The following is a 20374-nucleotide window of genomic DNA, read 5'->3' as shown; positions in this document are numbered from 1 at the left end:
GCTCCTGGCATCTGGTACAGCACTGTGGCTTTCCTGGGATCCTTCTGGTGCCTGTGGCTGAGAGGAGTGGGGTGGATGGAACCAGGACAGGTCACAGATCAGCAGCCCCACTGCAAGCAGTGCTTTCTCCTGCTGTGTTGGGACTGTGGGGTGACTGATATTGGGACTCCTCTGGCTTTGGCTCCTGCAGACCACACAGTGGCTCAGACACTGGCCTGAGGGAAGGGGTCTCATGGAAACCCGGCACAGGCATTTCTCTTTGGAGAGGGGGTTCTGCAGGGAGAAGGGAGAACGAGAGACGTTCCTGTCTCCTGAGATTCCCCCTCCTCTTTCAGCAGCCATACCACAATCCATCAATGCCAGAGTTCATAGGATCACTTCCATGCCAGGGAGCACAAGGCACTCAAAACTGAACCCTGCCAGAGCCCAGCCCTGCCTGCCCATTTGGAGGGTGTGGGGGAATGGAATTTCAGCAGGAGCTGACCCACAATGATACTTTGCCACTTGTGGGTTTCTCACAGCTTTAGAAGGAGTTTGAGATCTCTGTCCCCAACACCCGCTCACCCTTCAAGTGCACACACGTGCCTGGGGGCAATTCAGGGTCCCTGGAGTGGTGGCTGCTAATCTTGGAAACAGGAGCTGTTGTCTTTTCCAATGGCCTTAACTCCCTTCTACCTATTAGAAAGTGGGTGAGTAAAGGAAATGACCCTGGAGGAAGGGGACCAGAACCTTGGAAAAAGATGAAACATCTTTTGTCTGAATTACAAATTAAATCACTTTCATTTATTTCTTTAGTACTACTCTATTACTACAAACAAAAACATGTTTCTGAGCTGATTGTTGGGATTCGGGGCTTTATTTCTTGGTCTTGTTGTTATTATTATTTTTTAGTATTACTTTTCATTGTCAAGACTTTTAAATCTTAGACATAAATAACAAATGCTGGATGTCACACACTGGGAAAATTCCCTTGTTTTTCCCACCAGAATTAAACTGGACACTCAACTCCAAGTTGCCAGTGGATTCTAAAGACGGAAAATCCTGTTAATGCCGGGTTTGGTGTGGTTTGGAGCTGGGGAAGGGTCTCATCCCCTCCCAGAGGCGCCCCAAGCCCGCTCTGCTGCCACGTCTGCACTCGCGGCCCCTCACGGCGGCCCTGCCCTGGGGACATGGTGGGACCCCCTCCTGCCAGGGCTGAGGCTCCTCATGGCCCCTCACAGCCCCTCATGGCCCCATAGAACTTCTCATGGCCTCATAAAACCTCTCATGGCCTCTCATGGTCCCTCATGGCCTCTCAAAGCCCTTCATGGCCCCTCATTTTTCCTCACGGCCCCTCTCAGCTCCAGGCGCGGGGCTCCTCCCAAAGGAGAAGGGGTCGGGCCCTGCTCTTTCTCCTTTTATTTCGGTCCCTTCATAGCGACGAGTAAACAAAGGCTGAATGGAGCCTTTCCCCAGCGTTTCCCTCGGGGTTCATTGCGGGCTGAAGCTCTGTGCTGGCGCTGGCCCCAGTGCCAACATCCCTGCAGCCCCCAAGGCCTTTGCTGTCCCCCCGTGTCCATTCCCTGTCCCCGAGTCCCGCCCGGCTCTGGCAGCAGCAGCAGCCGCAGCGCAGCGGGCGCCGGCCCGGCCCGGCCGGGGCTCCCGGCCGCGAGCAGCAGCAGCGCCGGCCCTTCCCACCTGCTCCTGCCTCGGCTTCCCAGGGCTTTTGCCAGGGCAGTTCTGGACTACAGCAACAATCCCCCACAAACAGCCCTGATTCCTCAGCCCCGCCTCTGCTGCCCTCAGCCAGGCCTCAGAGGAAGAAAGGATCGGGTTCCAGCGCTGTTTTCAGCGCTGTTTTACTCACCCTGAGGTGACAGCAGGAGGCTGTTGGTGCCTTGGCCTTGGCAATTGTGGATCCCAGCTGATCTTGCCCCTCTTCTGCTTGCCACTTGAATTTTAGCAGTACAAGTGCAATTGCCTCTTTCAATCAGTGCTACCCACTGTGCTTTTCTGACAGGGAACTCGGACTGCTTGTTAAAAAGGCCTCATGAGTAGTAGATCTCCAAATGCTCCCAAGGCCCTGAGCACAAAATCAAAGAGAATTAAAGCCACACAGGTCACATTTGCAGTGCTCAAACACAGCCCTGTTGCTGCTGCTGCTGAAATAGAATCAACTGACAGAGGCCATCACAGAAATTGCCTTTACAGTGGCAAATAAAATGAAAAAATCGACTAGGAGAAAAAAAAACCAGAACTCCCCAACTCGCTTCACTGTCTCTATCGAGCAGCAGAAGAAAAAGGAACAGGGCACCTTTCAGGCAGTTCCACAAGCTCAGGGTTCCCATTTCATGGGGAATCTGAGATGCAATTGGCCTTTTTAAAAGGATAAAACAAAGGGAATGAATTGGAAATTATTAGGAAAAAATGTACCTTCTTATATACAAAGTTCACCAAGTCATTCCCTGCATTTCTCCTTTTCACATTCTTTCTGTCATCCAGAGAGGTCCAGCTTATCATGTTCTGATGCTTATCATCAACTGATTGTGCTCTTGATTTCTCCCAGTGCAAGAGATGTAGAATCATCTAAACTGAACACAGAAACAAACTCTCTCTGTCAGCCCATCTTCATGTTCCAGATCACTTTCAAGGTGTCCATGGGGGATTTGGAATGATCAGCTCTCCACTTCTGGCTGCACACCCTGGAGATTCTTTCTCCACATTCAGCCAGGCTTGTATTCCCTAACAATTCCCGGTACCTCATCATGTTTTCTTTGGCTAGAAGAGTAACAGTGAAAACCTTACCAATGGCACAACTCCCCTGTCCACAAGGAAAAGAAAGAAAAAGTTGTCAAGTTCTTCAAATATTTGTCCTGCTTTGCTGCAAGAGTTGTGCTGCAGTCACAGTGTGGGAAGCCAAGAGAAGCTGCAGCTGGGGGCACATCTTGTGACAGGAGCTGTGCCTTGTTCTCCAGGACAGGTTTTTGGAAAGAACAGACGGGACTGTGGAGAAGATTCTGGGAAAATTGAAACAACTTTCTTATGAAATGAAAATCAAATCAAAAGAAACAACCAATATGTTTTTCTCTATTTTTCTCTATTTATTATGTTCCCCTTTTCCATCTTGCACTTTCTCCATCCCATTCATTCCAAATGGATCTCACCTCTAAGATCTGAGACTTGGCAAGTTTTAGACACTGTAAAATACCATGAGCTATACCCAGTTTGCCTTGCCCTGTTTTCCTTGGAAAGCAATGCTGGAGACACAAGTGCAGTGCTTGGGTCGGGTACAAATTCTGCATTCAGGGAATGTGCTCAGATGGTGCCTGACCCTCAGCAGGGACAAGGCACAGCAGCAGCCAAGGGCATTTCCTGTGCCCCTGTGCAGGAGTCAAGACTCTGGCTCTTGGCTCAACACGGCAAAGTTCCCGTGTTTGGCAAGGCTCAGGGGCTGCCCGGGGAGTGCGGGGCTCGGGCCGGGGCCGAGCGGGCAACGGACAAACGGACACGGGGACAAACGGTCCCGGTGCTTCAGTTGCAGCGGCAGCAGCAGCGGCAGCAGCAGCAGCGGCGGCAGCAGCAGCAGTGAAAGCAGCGAAAGCAGCCAATTTATCACTTTTCTGTCTCTCCTCTCCCTTTCCCACTGTCCCACATTCCCTCCGGGTCTCCCTTTTCCTGCGTCCCCCTCTCTTCCAGGTTCCCTCTCCCCGTACCCGCCCGGGCCATGCCCCCGGCCCGCCCCCGGACCCGCCCACGGGCCCAGGCGGGGTTGCCCCGGCCCCGGCCCCGGCCGTCCCGCCGTGGTCTCGCCTCCGCCGGGCTCTGGCTGTGCTGGCGCTGGCGCTGCTGGGCGGGCATCATTGCCTGGGGCTGGGGCGGAATCGCTGCCCTTTGGCTCCGCCTTGCCCGATCCCGGCCCCGGCACCGACGCAGGCTCCGGTCCCGGCCTCGGCCCCGGCCCCGACCCCGGCCCCGACCCCGGCTCCTCCCGGGGCCCGCGGAGGACACAGGCGGCGCGGTCGCTGCCGCCGCCTCCGCTGCGGCTTCCCCGGCCCGAGCTCCGCCGCTCAGCAGCGCGGCCGCTGGCCCCGAGCCGCCGCTGCCGCGTTCCAATGAGGGAACGCCTGCGGATGCCAGGCCCGGGGAGCTCGGGGAGCGCTCGGGGGCCGTTCCTGTCCCCGGGCCGAGCGCTGACAGCCGCGACTCGCCCCCAGGGAAGGCGCAGGAGGCCCTGCAGCAGCGCTACGAGCTGGGCCCGCTGCTGGGGCGCGGCGGCTTCGGCAGCGTCTTCGCGGCCACGCGACTCTCGGACGGCGCCCCGGTGAGCGGTGGGCAGAGGAGGAGGAGGAGGAGGGGGCGGAGGAGATGGCGGGGGCGCGGCGGGGCGGGCAGCGAGCTCAAGCCTCTGCTGCTCCTTGCTCGCAGGTGGCCATCAAATGTGTGCCGCGGGATCGCGTCCGGCTCTGGGGCGAGCTGGTGAGTGTGCGGGGCCAGCGGCAGAAGCCGGGGCGTGCCGGGCAGGGATGAGCCGGGGCCCGGCGGGGTGGGAGCCGCCGAGAGCCCTGCGGGGAGAGCGGGCGTGGGGTGAGCGAGGTGTGCAGAGCATCCCGGGCTGGCTGAGGGGTCCCAGAGCCCTGGCCCGGCCTCAGCCCCACTGACAGCACCGTGCTCCTCCCGCAGCCCGACGGCACCCGTGCTCCCATGGAGATTGTGCTGCTGGACAGGGTGTCCTCTGGCTGTGCTGCAGTCATTCAGCTGCTGGAGTGGCTTGAGCTCCCCGACAGCTTCGTGTTAGTGTTGGAGCGTCCACAGCGGTGCCAGGACCTCTCGCATTTGCTGGCGGAGCGGAGGTTCCTGCCAGAGGAGGAGGCGCGGGGGCTCTTTCGCCAGGTGCTGGAGGCCGTGCAGCACTGCAGCAGCTGCGGGGTCCTGCACAGGGACATAAAACCGGAGAACATCCTGCTCGACCTGGCCACAGGGCAGCTGAAATTGATCGACTTTGGCTGTGGCGCCTTCCTGCAAGACACAGCCTACACCCAGTTTGCAGGTGAGCCCTCACAGGGGATGCTCCTGGCCATCTCATGGCCCAGCCTGGCTGTGGCACCGGGGATTCCCCGTGGTGCTGCCAGGATGGGATCAATGCTTGAGGCAAATTGATTTGGATGGGGGTGTGAGTGGGGCCAGCTCCCAGCCCTGCCAAGAGCCTTCAGCACCCACTGTGCCCTGGGCTGGGGCTGGGACAGCCAGCCTGACAAAAACCCCCATGGGGGTAGCAGAGGGCAGGGGTCTGACCCCATGCCCCAGAGAGTTTAGTGAGTCAGCGAGGAAGGGCTTGAACTCCTCTGCTCCCCACGTTTGCCTTGGCCTATTAACAGTGTGTTGGAGGCCATGCAGGCAGGGAGGAGAGTGTGTTTTCTCTACCACGGGGTGGGTTTTTATTTGCTTGTCATGGTTGGGCCTCCCCAGTGCTTCTGCTGCCCTCTTGCAGCAGCAGTGGCTTCTTTTCCAACCCTGGGTTTGTAGCCAAGTGTCAGGTGCTGGCAAGAGGGCAGTGGGTCACCCCGTGTGCCGCTGGGGCAGCCCCCACATGCCCAGGGATGCTGGGGCCAGGCTCTGGGAGCAGCAGCATTCCCCTGATGATCTCCATCTGTGTTCCACAGGAACCCTGTCCTACAGCCCACCAGAGTGGATCCACCAGCAACGCTACCATGGCCAGGCAGCAACAATCTGGTCCCTGGGCCTCCTGCTCTACCAGCTGGTCATAGGGAAGCACCCATTCATGAGGGGCCAGCAGATCATCTGGGGGCGGATCTTGTTCCCACGACGGCTCTCCCAAGGTGAGTCCTCATCTCTGGGCACAGGGGGAACACTGGGCTTGGGAGACAGCTGTGGGCTCATGAGCATCCTGCTCTGGCAGCTGCTGAGGAGGTGGCACATGTCCTGCTCTCCTGCAAACAGGGAATCCATGGGGAAGTTGAGGCCCAGCTCTGGGCACACCCAGCATGGCCTGGGCACTGGAAGGGGGCGGCAACTTCTCCAACTGACTGGTGATTCCTGGTTTCTCTCTTCAGAATGCCAAGATATTATTAAGAGGTGTTTGTCCATGCAACCCTCGGACAGGCCATCCTTAGAAGACCTTTTGCGCGATCCTTGGATGCAGGCTGTTCATCTGCCCTAGGAGATGGGAGAGATCCACATGCACAGTTGGATCCAGGGGCCTGGCAGGTAACAGCTCCACACATTTCTTGGCAATCGGTGGCAAAGCAAACCAGGCTGTTTTTGTCGTGCCTGTAGCTCTGAGCAGGGGTCATCAGAAGGGAACACACAGCTCTTGGGCTGGAGCTGAGCTGGGCACCTGGTGTGGCAAGCACTGGTGGCCACCATTCCCCCTGCTTTTGCTTGTCTGCTTCACTGATGGCTGGGACCCTGGGCAGAGCACTGACAGCCTGGTCTGGCCCCTAGGCAAGGAGAAGGAGCCCCTGGAGAAGCTGTTACCAGCTGGGGCTGCTGCTGGAGACACCAAGGACAACCTCAAGGATGGCAATCTCTTCCTCCAGCTGGCCAGCTGAAGATGATGGATTTCAATTCTGGCATGTCTTCTTCAAAGACTCGCTCCACGCCCAATTTGCAGGTGAGTCCACAGCCAGGGGATGCTCCCAGATCTGGGCATGGCACAGCCTGGCCAGGCACCAAAGGTTCCCCCCTTGGCTGGGGTGGATGCAAGCAATTCTTCAGTTGGCTGCCAAGCTGCTTTTTGTCTCTGGACAGCTGCTGAGGGGCTGGGTCTGCCGTGGCTGGCTGCAGGCTGGGCACATGGCCTGCCCTCCTGCTCTGCTCCCAAAGGCAGCAGTGATGGGCAGCTTTGGGCCCAGCTCTGAGCACAGCCAGCATGGCCTGGGCACCGCGGGTGGCTGGGACAAGGGGACAGGAGCCTTCAGCTGACGGGCAGTTTCTGGTTTCTCTCCTTGCAGCCGGGCTCTGCGGATGCTGAGGCTGCTCTGGGCTCTGCCAGGGCTCTGCTGGGCTCAGCCCCAGGCACAGCTGGGCTCACCCTGCCCTCCCATTGCTCTGACAGCTTTGCATCACACGAGCCCGTTCCCAGCACACCGCCTGAGCTTTCTGCTTTTGCAGGTGAGTGAGACTCTCCTGCAGGCCAAGAGATTGCACTTAGGGACACACATATAATTGGCAAGGACCCAAACTCTCCACAGTCCCAGCTGAATGCCTGCATCTGCACAGGATGTTTTCTGTGTCCCACTCTTCCTTTCTTTTTGGCTGCAATTGTGCAATTGCACTTTCTTCCTCCTCTAGAAGTGCCACTGCTGTGTTCCTGAGGCAGTGCAGTCTGGAGCTGATGGATGAAGAATCGCCCCTCTGCACTTCCAAACCAGAGCAAAAAGCTGTAAGTGGGACTTTGCATCTTTAAGAAACCCCTGAATGTTTGAAAGGGAATGTGCAGCTCATTCACAGGGTGAGAAGGAAGGGCACCTTCTAAAGGATTTGGGGTTTGACAGAGTTTAGATTCCCAGTGCTGCTTGGAGCTGGCAAGGCGCAAAGCACTTTCTTCTTGCTTCACTCCAATTTCACCACAATTTCAAATAACAATATTGGAATCAAACCCCAAAAACTTTTTCAGAAAGGTTTCTGAGGCCGGTAAGATGCATCATGCCATCAGCACATCTGCAAAGTAAATAACTGTGTTTTATGTTTCAAAAGACCAATTACACCTTAATTCAAAGTTAGAGAAGATTTTTCACTGTACGCTTGGGTTCTGTTTTTATCTTTCACATTTTATAGAAGTTTTTTTTCTTTTATTTTTCCGCATTTTTCCCCTTAAAACAGAAATCATGCTATGAAAAAGAAGTGTCCTTTGCTCCTGGTTCCTGTGTGGAGCAGCTCCCTTCCTGCTGGCTGAGCTGCTCAGGCAGAGCCCGGCAGCTCCTGGCCCTGCAGGGCTGAGGCTTTTCCCCGTTGCTGGGCACAGACTGATGGAGCAGCACTGCTGAACACAGGGACACGCAGAGGGAGCAGAGCAGCTGCCTTTGCCCACCTGAAGCTCCAAGGCCAAACTCTGAGCAGGCACGGCTGGAAGAGACTCGCAGGCTCCCTGTTGGCTCTGCTGCCCCACTTGTGCCCGGCCCAGCTCTGTGTGAGGCACAGGGAGAAGAAGGGGCAGCTCCCTCCCAGCCCCAGCCCAGGGACCCCTCCAGCCCTGGGCCTTGGGGCACTGTCAGCACCTGCTGCTCCAGCCACGGCTTGTGCTGGCACTGACAGCAACAACCAAACTGGGGCTGGTCCCGAGGGAGCAGCAGCAGTGCCTCGATCTGATCCCTCAGTGTGGGGCAGTGCTGGAAATATGATTGCAGCAGCAGCACCACCACCAGCAGCAGCACCAGCAGCACCAGCAGCACCAGCGCCAGCAGCACCAGCAGTAGCATCAGCAGCAGCACCAGCAGCAGCAGCAGCAGCAGCAGCAGCAGCAGCAGTACCAGCACCACCACCAGCACCAGCTTCACCAGCAGCGCCAGCAGCAGCACCACCAGCAGCACGATCAGCAGCAGCACGAGCAGCAGCACCAGGGGCAGGATCAGCACCAGCAGCAGCACCAGCAGAACCAGCTCCAGAAGCACCAACAGCAGCAGCAGCACCAAAAGCAGCACCAGCAGCAGCACGACCAGCAGCCGAAGCAGCAGCAGCAGGACCAGCAGCACCAGCAGCACCAACACCAACAGCACCAGCAGTGCCAGCAGTACCAGCAGAACCAGCAGCGGTAGCAGCACCAGGGACAGGACCAGCACTAGCTTCACCAGCAGTGCCAGCAGCAGCACCACCACCAGCACGAGCAGCACCAGCAGCAGCAGCACCAGCACCAGCAGCACCACCAGTGCCAGCAGCACCAGAAGCACCACCACCAGCAGCACCACCAGCACCAGCAGTAGTACCAGGGGCAAGATCAGCACCAGCAGCACCAGCACCACCAGCAGCACCACCAGCAGCAGCAACAGCAGCAGCAACAGCAGCAGTACCAGTAGTGCCAGCAGCACCAGCGGCAGTGCCAGCAGCAGCACCAGCAGCACCTGCACCAGTACCAGCAGCAGCAGCAGCACCACCAGCACCAGCAGCAGCACCAGCAGAAGCACCAGCAGCACCAGCATCACCAGCAGCAGCAGCAGCATCACCTGCAGCACCAGGACCAGCAGCACCAGCAGTACCAGCAGAACCAGCAGCAGCACTACCACCAGTGCCAGCAGCAGCACCACCAGCACCAGCAGTAGCACCAGGGGCAGGATCAGCACCAGCAGCACCAGCAGCAGCACCAGCCATAGCATCAGCAGCAGCACCAGGGGCTGGACCAGCACCAGCAGCAGCAGCAGCACCAGAAGAAGCAGCATCAGCAGCAGCATCAGTGCCAGCAGCAACAACAGCAGCAACAATAGCAGCAACAGCAGCAGCACCAGCAGCACCTGCAGCAGCACCACCAACAGCACCACCACCACCAAGAGCAGCACCAGCAGCACCAGTACCAGCAGCACCAGCAGCAGCACCAGCACCAGCAGTGCTAGCAGCAGCACCAGCAGCAGCAACAGCAGCAACAGAACCGCCAGCGCCAGCAGTAGCACCAGGGGCAGGATCAGCACCAGCAGCACCAGCAGCAGCACCAGCAGCACCAGCACCAGCACCAGCAACAGCAGCACGAGCACTGCCAGCACCAGCAGCACCAGCAGCAGCACCAGGGGCTGGACCAGCACCAGCAGCACCAGCAGCAACATCAGTGGCAGCACCAGCAGTGCCAGCACCAGCAGCAGCAGCAGCACCAGCACCAGCAGCACCAGCAACAGCAGCACGAGCACTGCCAGCACCAGCAGCACCAGCAGCAGCACCAGGGGCTGGACCAGCACCAGCAGCACCAGCAGCAGCACCAGCAGAAGCACCAGCAGCACTAGCATCACCAGCACAGAAGCAGCAGCAGCAGCAGCAGCATTTGCAGCACCAGCATCACCACCAGCAGCATCAGTGGCAGCACCAGCAGCACCAGCAGCACCAGCAGAACCAGCAGCAGCACTGCCACCAGTGCAAGCAGCAGCAGCACCAGCACCAGCACCTGCACCAGTACCAGCAGCAGCATCACCAGCACCAGCAGCACCAGCAGTATCACCAGGGGCAGGATCAGCAGCAGCAGCAGCAGCAGCAGCAGCAGCAGCACCAGCACCAGCACTAGCACCAGCACCAGCAGCACCAGCACAGCAGCAGCAGCAGCAGCACCTGCAGCACCAGCATTACCACCAACAGCATCAGTGGCAGCACCAGAACCAGCAGGACCAGCAGCACCACCACCAGCACCTGCACCACCAGCAGCAGCAGCAGCACCAGCACCAGCAGCAGCACCAGCACCACCAGCACCAGCACCACCAGCACCACCAGCACCAGCACCAGCAGTGCCAGCACCCGCAGCAGTACCAACACCAGCACATGGAGCTGACTTTCAGTGCAGCCTCTGCCATGCTTCCCTCCCTGTGCAGCGGTGTCACAGCAGCCTGAGGCACCTGGGAGCCCTCAGTGCCAGCAGGTACTTGAGATGGCAGCCCTGGGCTCCTGCATGTTACGCCAGGAACAGAGCTGGGGACTTCCTCTCCATGTGGAGCTTCCAGATGGAAAAGGCTGCTGTGACCAGGCAGCTCCAAGGGCACAGAAAGGAGGGGCTCAACCCCTTGATCTGTGCCAGTCCCACAGTCCTGGGCAGCAGCCACCGAGCCCTGGGGGAGCAGAGGGCACAGCAAGAGGGACAAAAGCAGTCAAGGTCAGAGACTGGGAAGAGCCAGACCTGGGAGCAGGAACAGCTGCTTCATTGAACTCCTGGAGGAAGCTCTTGGCTGGTTCAAAGCCCTGAAAGGTGTGAAGGGCAGAGAAGAGGCCACACCAAACAATGCTCCTGTTTTCACACCTCCCCTCTCTGTGTCCCAGAAGGAATTGGATGAACTGTATTCTTCTCTCTGAGTCGTCTCGTTCAGTGTGAGCAGCTCAGCACCAGGAGCTGAAGGAGCTGAAGCCTCAGGCCACAAGAGCTGAGTAAGAGGGGGCTTTTGGGCCAAAGTAATGCTGCTAAGTAATGGACCTAGCTGAATGCAGCAGATAGAATCCTGCAATTATAGAATCCATTTTGCTGGAAAAGGCCTCTGAGCTCATCCAGTCCAGCCAGTCACCCAGCAGTGTCAAGCCCAGCACTAAACCTCGTCCCTGAAGTGCCAAGGTCTGAACAACAGGCCCTGAGTGAGGCCTGAACAACAGGCCCTGAGCCAAAGGTGACCTCTGGATGAACCTTCCAACCAGAGGTTATCTGTCTGTCTGCTCATTACTGAAATATGCATGGTCATTAGCACTGTGATAGATGGATCCACTCATCAATGAAACATGGATTGACCTTTCTGTGTTTAGAAGCCAGACAAGGCCATTCAATCGGACATCTGGCCTTGTTTGGGGTGTATGGACAGAGTCAACTCCCTTGGTTCCTCCTTGAGGCCTGGCCAGGCTTTGGTAGGGACGCAAGAGGAGGATGAAACCAGATGTTCCCACAGCAGAAGTGCTGTCAGTTTGTTCATTCAGCACTATCAAACCTGGGCCCTCTCTCACAGCCGGGGTTGAGCCTCACCTGTGGCTGGAGGCACCTGCAGGATTTCCCAGTGTCCAGGAGTGGCTCTCCAGTCCTTGGCTGTGACAGCTTCCCCAGCTGATGGGTGGATCTGGGGATGGCAAAGTCTGAGGGGAACTGGATCTTTGTTAATGCCTGCAGGCAATCTTTGGCAGTGATGATTGGGTGCATTGCTGAGCTGCTCCTTTTGTGATCCTTTGCTGCTTGGAGCTGCAGTAAGTGACACTGATTCCTTTAGGTGGTGTTGGTGCCTTTGGTGCTGACCCTGCCCACTGGTGAAACAAAATTGGCAAAGTCTGGCCAGATCACAACAAAATATCACTTTTTAAATGTAAATGTAAGGAATCAGTCCCATCTGAAATTCCCAGAAGGGAAGCCCTCCCCAGAGTTCACTGGCTCTGGAGTGGGGCTGAGGTGGGAGCACTGTGCGAGCAGTGGGGCAGTCGGTTAAAAGAGGCTGAACCGCAGGATGTCTTAAAATGCATCCAAACATTGCATATGGAAAAACGAAAAGAACTTGTGGGTTTGGAAAGACAAGGATGGATTTTCTTAACAGCACCAACAGAAGGAACAGTTGTTTTTTGGAATGCTCCCACATGAAGGTACAGAAAAAGGTTTTAGTCTTGAGCTCAGGTTTGTTTGTGCAAGTAACATAATAACAATAACAATAACAACACAATAATATATATTTATATATATAACCAAAACTCAATAATGTGAAATAATGCTGAAAATACCAATTTGTGAGCTTTGGCTGCTCACTGTAACACTAAATACCCTACAAAAAAGAACTGGCAAAGACCCAAATGTCAATGGTAAACTTTGTGAATTTTATACAAGGAATAAAGGAGGAACGGATAAAACTGGCTGTTTTTATAGGGTTTGTTGATACTATGATGCAGAATGCTTTGTCTGTTCCTGTGAAAAACACACTGATTAAGACTGCTGGGTTTTTCATGTACCAGACTCTCTACAAGCTGCAGGATTGGTTGAACAGGTGAAGGAGTTGTTAAAAGAGCAGTTGATAAAATGAGGAGATGGGAACCTGTCCTGGTGGAGAACCCATCTCCCAGATGTGTTCCATGCCCTTAACAATGGGCCCACTGGGGAAATGGAAACCCGTGGGTGTGCAGGGCTGCACCCAATTTGCAAACACAACCATGGACAGTGAGACTTGGACTGCCTGGGAAATGGTTCTGGGTGTGATGGCCCCTGACAGGGCCACCCCAGAGGCTGCAGGGCTGGACCTTCATGCACTGGAATTAATTAGGAAAAAGCCAAAGCAAATGAAAGTTAACAATACAAGAATAGGAATTCAGATTCCTCCAGGACGTTTTGGTTTGGTAACTGCTCACTTGAGTTTGGCCTTGCAAAGTGTTGATGTCATGGGAGGAGGAATTGATGCAGATTATGAAGGAGAAATTAAAGAAATTCTGTTAAAAATGAATGAACAAGATTGGATTATTCAACCCCATGACAGGTTATCACAAATATTGATATTGCAGTTTAAAAAGGATTGTGAAAGAAGGAGATCCACCTCCAATCAGCACTGTTTGTGGAGATAAAAGGTTTGGATGCAGCAGTCCTAATAATTGGTCCAGAGTGTGGGTCCAGAGGCCAAATGGCCCTCCAGAGGCAGCTGAAGGAACAGCTCTGGGGAAAGACAACACTGTTTGAATCCTGAAACCTGAGCATGAAGAATGGGAATATGTCCCTGCAGCCAAGTGTTCTCTGCCAGAAAAAGTCAATATTGTTTTACAGATGCTGCCAGAGCAAATCTCCCTGTTTGGCCCAACGACCCCTTTGGAAAATGCTCTGATCCACGGGGCTCCATGTGAAGGCTGATGTGACACTGAGGGACTTGCACACCAATTCCAGCCAGGAGCTGGAAACTGGGATCCTCTCCCCTTCGGCTGGAGAAGTGCCAGGTCCCAGTCCCTGACGGGCACCCAGGCTCCTGGCTGGAATTGGTGTGCAAGTCCCTCAGTGTCACATCAGCCTTCACATGGAGCCCCGTGGATCAGAGCATTTTCCAAAGGGGTCGTTGGGCCAAACAGGGAGATTTACTCTGGCAGCATCTCTAAAACAATATCCCATAACATCAGCTTGTTGTGGCAGAGAACACTTGGCTGCAGGGACATATTCCCATTGTTCCTGCCCAGGTCTCAGGATTCAAACAGTGTTGTCTTTCCCCAGAGCTGTTCCTTCAGCTGCCTCTGGAGGGCCATTTGGCCTCTGGACCAATTATTAGGACTGGTGCATCCAAACTCTTGATCTCCATGAACAGAGGTGATTTGAGATAGATGTCCTTCTTTCACAATTGTTTTTAAAACTGCAGTATTAATAACTGTAATACCCTGCCATGGGGTTGGAAAACAAAATCTTGTTCATTATTGTTTAACAGACTTACATCAATTTTTCCTTGATAATCTGCATCAATTCCTCCTCCCATGACATCAACACTTTGCAAGGCCAAGCTCAAGTGAGCAGTTACCAAACCAAAGCATCCTGGAGGAATCTGAATTCCTATTCTTATATTGTTAACTTTCATTTGCTTTGGCTTTTTCCTAATTAATTCCAGTGCATGAAGGTCCAGCCCTGCAGCCTCTGGGGTGGCCCTGTCAGGGGCCATCACACCCAGAACCATTTCCCAGGCAGTCCAAGTCTCACTGTCCATGGTTGTGTTTGCAAATTGGGTGCAGCCCTGCACACCCACGGGTTTCCATTTCCCCAGTGGGCCCATTGTTAAGGGCATGGAACACATCTGGGAGATGGGTTCTCCACCAGGACAGGTTCCCATCTCCTCATTTTATCAACTGCTCTTTTAACAACTCCTTCACCTGTTCAACCAATCCTGCAGCTTGTAGAGAGTCTGGTACATGAAAAACCCAGCAGTCTTCATCAGTGTGTTTTTCACAGGAACAGACAAAGCATTCTGCATCATAGTATCACCAAACCCTATAGAAACAGCCAATTTCACCCCTTCCTCCTTTATTCCATGTATACAATTCACAAAAGTTTACCACTGACATTTGGGTCTTTGCCAGTCCTTTTTTGTAGGGTGCTTAGTGTTACAGTGAGCAGCCAAAGCTCACAAATCAGTACTGTCAACATTATTTCAAATTATCAATTTTTATTTATGTATATAAATATATATTATTGTGTTATATTATTATCATCATTATCATCATTATCATTATCATTATCATTATCATCATTATTATAATCATTATCATCATTGTTCTTGTTGTTGTTGTTTCACTTGCACAAACAAATCTGAGCTCAAGACTATAACCTTCTTCTGTCACTCCACATGGGAGTGTTCCAAAAACAATTGTTCCTTCTGTTGGTGCTTTTTCCTATTTGCTGTTAACAAAACCCATCCTACTCTTCCCAAACCCCCAAATTCTTTTCCTTTTTCCACATGCAATTTTTGGATTCATTTTAAGGCTGATTTACTAAAACATGGATATGATCTGGTATCAATATCCAACTGAGAAAGACAAAGACTCCTTAACTGTTTTAGGATTAAAAAGTGTATGTTTATTCACAGCACTGGGCTGATGTGTCAGGTCACCCCTTAATACACACGGCCCCAAGCACAGGTGAATACAGGCTTTTTATTTACAGAAGTATTGAATACAAATACATATTCATGACCCAGTTCCCACCAACTTTTCACTTCCTATGCTACTTAGGAAAAAAAGCAGTTAAGCATGATCCTTGAAATGGGTCGGTGGTCTTTTTCTGAGGAGGGGTCACAGAAGGGAGGAAGGGATATGGCTCTTCCTCGTTCTGCCCTTTCAACCTTTTCAATGCAAAGTGACAAATGGACCCTTGGCTGGGCTCCTTGTTTCATATCTTCAATGAGTTTCTGATTTGCAACTGTCTTATGTTCTTGAAGTTCTTTACCAGATACTTTATTTCTCACTATAAGCCCAACTGAACAAGCATAAAGTTGACAATTAGTTATTAGCCAATGCTTAACCTCTATTTTAGCAAGGCCTCTTGTGGATGCTAACTGAAACAGAGAGCACGGTGCCTGTGGAAATTGCAGGCCACATAGCTTTCTCAGTCTTGCCTGAGAAAGTGGCCTAGGAAATCATGAGGAGGAATTAAAACAATCCTCAGAGACAGAAAACAGCCTTGCAGGTGCTGTTTGTCTGTTCCTTGTTTTCTTGCAAGAGAAGGTCGAGGGGTGGTGTACCCCACTGACCAATGATAGTGATGTGTTAGTTTACTAACCAATAAGAGTTTCTTTTCTGTACTTTTCACGTATCGGTCTATAAAAAAGACCTGAGGTAATAAACCAGAGAGAAATTCTCCTGATCGACTCCCAAGAGAGTCTGTGTCGTTCTTCTCGCTGTTCCTGATAGAGCAACATCCTCTCTATCTACCTTTAATTTTAGCAAGGCCCATCTATTGATTTTAATTAGAGTTAGCAAGGCTTCTTTTTAATTAAGGCCTCACCTTCTCTAGAATCTTAAATTCTTCAAAGTTTGTGTCTCACCATGCCCCTCTGCTTTTTGTGTGTTTTGTTGTAAAAAGGCAGAATTGGCAGGATTCAGTTCTGAGGCCGATTCTGCAGCTGCTGCCTTGTGGGGCTGGTGCTGTCCCTATGCAGGCCCAGGTATTTCTCATGCAGCTTCCTCTGTGGGGGCTGTAGGAAAACTTTAGGGGAAAGTATTTTATTATCTTTCCTTGGTTAATTTTTTAGTCACCTCCCTACGCCTAAGATGGACTTGATGCGAAAAATTGGGACAGGGAGCAATTGGTTACTAAAACAAAAAATGTGATTGGCTTTAGGCAGTGGCATTGCTTGCCACTGAACTGGATCATGTTTAAAAGGAAAATGACTGGAACAAAAGGAAGGAAAATGGTACAACAACATTTGACATGGACAGTCCTCCCACAGGGATATCCAGCGTCACTGGTTTTGTTTGGGCAAGCTTTGCAGAAAATATTAAGAGAGTTTACTCCAGCCTCAGGAGTTAGGATGTTGCAGGATGTGGATGATTTGCTTTTGTCAGGGGGACAAAAGGTGGTTGAAGAGGCTACTGTAAAGCTGCTTAATTTTCTTGCTAAAAAGACTTAAGGTGTCTGAAAAGGAGGCCAGTTGGTAGGAAAAAAAATAATAATAAAAAGGTCATATATAGAGCTGTCCTGGGGTGACTTTATGATCCTGGTATCCCCAATCGTCTGGTTTATGTTATATATTAAGTTGTGCACCTTTAAGCCTGGCTCTGAGAGCAAAGGGGGCGGAAGAAGAAGTGCGCAATTTGTGTTGAAAGAAAACATCACTCCCCCACATCCCGCTCCTGGACTGTGGTGTCTGCAGCACGGACACACTGCAGGACACAGCTTCTCTCTGGCTTTTAGTTAGTTTTAGCTAGCTGAGGCAGAGGAGTTCCCTGGACCTTTGTTTTTTCCCTTTTTACCTGCATCTGTGCAAGCCTGCTCTGGACCGAACATGCAGCCAAACCCCGGGAGCTCACGCCTGTGGCCCACCGGGGCCTGGGCCTCGGCACTTTCCAGCGCCGAAAGGACTGATAAGAACCTGAGCGAGCCGAGCTACAGCACATGAAAAGGACTTTTCTTCCTAGATTTGCCATCCCATTCAACAGCGAGAGGTTTTCTTATTTAATATTATTCAATTTCTGTTAAATAAACAGCTTTTTCCACTTCTCTCCAAGGAAATTTTTTTTCCTTTCCCAGAACAGTTGGGGGGGGAGGGGTCATTTCCCTGGGGAAACCCCCACTTGGAGATTTCCTCCTAAATTGGCCTTAAAGAAGGACAAAAGGCCAACAAAACTCCACAAAAATGCCACAAAATTCCTTAAATCTTCTCAAAACCCTACCAAATTCCAAAAAATCCCACAAAATCTCCTCCAATTTCCACACAATTGCAGAAAAATACCACAAGATTGAAGAAAAATCCCACAAAATACCCTAAATCTTTTCAAAACGCTACGAAATTCCAGAAACATCCCACAAAATCTCCTCCAATTTCCAGAAAATCTAAGAAAAATCTCTCAAAATTCTTCAAGTCTCCCCAAAATCCCACAGAATGCCAAAACATTCCACAACATGCCAAAAAAATTCCACAAAATTCAAGAAATGTCACACAAAATTCAAGAAAAATCCCACAAAATTCCAGAAATATCCCACTAAATTCCTGAAAAATCCAACATAATTCCCTAAATCTTCTCAAAACGCTACCAAATTCCAGAAACATCCCACAAAATTTTCTCCAAATTCCTACAAAATTCCAGAAAAATCCCACAATATCTCTGCCAATTTTGACAATATTCCAGAAAAACCTCACAAAATCCTTGGAAAACCTCACAAAATTCAAGAAAAATCCCATAAAATTCCAGAGAAATCCCACAAAATCTCATCAATATCCTGGTAAATTGCAGAAAAATCACAAAAAATTTCCTAAATCTCCTCAAAACCCTACCAAATTCCAGAAACATTCCACAAAATTCCAGAAAAATCCCACAAAATTGCCTGAATATCCCATAAAATTCAAGAACAATCCTTCAAAATTCCAGAAAAGTCCCACAAAATTTCCGAAAAATCCCACAAAAATAATTTTAAAAAATCCTACAAAATTTTAGGCAATTCTAGAACATTCACAAAAATCCCACAAAATTCAAGAAACATCCCACAAAATTACTTTCATTTGTTCAAAGTCTCACATACTTCCACAAAAATCCCACAAAATTGAAAAAAAATCCCACAAAATTCCCTAAATCTTCTCAAAATGCTACCAAATTCCAGAAATATTCCACAATATCTCCACAAATTTCCACAAAATCTAAGGAAAATCCCTTAGAATTCTTCAAGTCTCCTCAAAATCCCACAAAATTCCATGAGAATCCCACAAAATTCCAGAAAAATCCCACAAAATTCCAGAAAAATCCCACAAAATTCCAGTAAAATCTGATGAAATTGTTAGCGTTCAGGAACACACATAATCACAAATGATTGTATGCGGGGGCTTTATTAAGAGATCTGGGTGTCAGGGGTTCACATACCCAAATCTGACCCATCTTGGTTTTGAGTTGAAGATGTTTTATACTCTGTTATTATATAACTTATATATTAATTATTAAACTTACATTGTTCTATTGTATGCATTGTTTTTACCCAAGCATGGATTTCTCCTGATCCCCCCCAGCCCCCTAACATTGTTCCTCATGTTCTTTAAACAATAATTATAGCTAATCACATCTAACAATTGTATCATGATCATCTACTGATTACACAGGTGCAGTTTTGACCTGATTTTTAGCAAGTACAAGGCCTAACATTTCCCAGGGCCAACTTTTCCCAGGCTTGGCAAACCTAACTTTCTAAGTCCCTGGATTTTCTAAGATTTTGAGACCTTTTACTATCATTACATATTTGTATTATATATTTGATATTACATATCTAAATGAAAGCATTTTCACTTCACTATAAGTGCAAATGTTTTCACTTGATACAGTTCTTTGTTTCTGAGTTTATACTTGATGTTCTTTGAATCCTTGATTGATGTAAACCTCATCCAGGTGAGCTGTCCTGGATGCTGTCAGGAACTAGAGAACCAGAAGATGGTGGATCTCACATCAGTGCCTTTATTATTTTCTGGTTCCAGGACATTTTCTTCTGTATTTCTACCTTGAAGATGCTGCAAACTAACCAAATTGCTAAGAATACAATTAGTAAGATTATGGCACTCTCAATGATAGATTTACTCCACGACCTCACATTCCACCCTAACCCTTTGAAGATTCTGCCTAACCAATTGTAGTCAAATCCTTTTGCTCTTCCTGTGCTCCATGCTCTATTTGTTGCAACTGATTGATGTCATATTCTACATCTGCAGTTACATTTGGGATGTGGATGCAGCAATGATCAATCCATCCCTTTAAAAAACCCACACACTCCATGCTCTTTCAGGAGTAGTAAATTGTAATTGTATGTTTAGTTCTTTAAATCTTTCTCAGGTCACTCTTGCTAATTTATCTACCTGACCTGTAAGTTTGTACAACATTTCTTTATTCTGATAGTTTGCTATAGGACCGAGCAAAGACTCTAGGGCCCACCCAAATTTCGCTCTACTAAAGGGTTCTTACCAAGTGTCATCTTGATTCTATTCCTATCTTAATCCTTCCTAGCTCTGCCTGTGTCTAGCCACTGAGTTGATTTTGCCATTGTTAGCATCCATACCAAGATTAATTTTTGTTTTAGCAATTTCACCAATGTTTCTGCACCCCAATGGCATTTGTTATGTTTCATTTGTAGAACTTCTCTCATTATCAAGGGGGTTAACACTATTTGTGCAGTTACATACCACTCTTCTGAATTATTTTGTGCATTTAGCAAATGTCCCAATTTCTCATCTTTTACTGAATATTTTGGTTTTGGAGGCAAATTACATTGAGATACATTAACTTTTAAAGGTATCAATGCCATTGTTGTTTGCACTTCTCCAGCAATCTGTCGAGCTGTCCAGTCTGCTTTTCGATTTTCCTCACAAATTTTGGAGTTTCTTGATTGGTGTGCTTTACACTGTATAATTGATACTTGTTCAGGTTTTTGTATTGCTTTTATCAATTGCAGGACTGCATCTTGATGTTTAACGTGTGTACCTTGAGAAGCCAGTAGTCTTCTTTCTTTCTACAGTGCTCCATGTACATGTACTACTCCAAAAGCATACTTTGAGTCAGTCCATATGTTTACCCTTTTCCCTTTACTCAA

General features: G+C 50.5%; 2 protein-coding genes and 1 pseudogene across 3 annotated transcripts in view; 2 read left to right on the top strand and 1 right to left on the bottom strand.

The window, feature by feature from the left end:
* Positions 1-6208, top strand: part of LOC147646849 (serine/threonine-protein kinase pim-1-like) — a 43481-nt pseudogene extending 37273 nt beyond the window's left edge.
* LOC147646837 (uncharacterized) overlaps positions 1-20374 on the bottom strand; it is a 410249-nt gene that overhangs the window by 77203 nt on the left and 312672 nt on the right. The gene's annotated exons all lie outside the window — the stretch shown is intronic.
* The window catches only part of LOC147646848 (uncharacterized), a 108572-nt gene that overhangs the window by 70114 nt on the left and 18084 nt on the right, over positions 1-20374 (top strand). The gene's annotated exons all lie outside the window — the stretch shown is intronic.

Source organism: Cyanistes caeruleus, unplaced genomic scaffold (genome assembly GCF_971803275.1).
Source record: "Cyanistes caeruleus unplaced genomic scaffold, bCyaCae1.hap1.1 HAP1_SCAFFOLD_78, whole genome shotgun sequence".
NCBI lineage: Eukaryota > Metazoa > Chordata > Aves > Passeriformes > Paridae > Cyanistes > Cyanistes caeruleus.
Note: the sequence above shows the minus strand (reverse complement) of the source record. Positions and strands in the feature narration are given on the sequence as shown.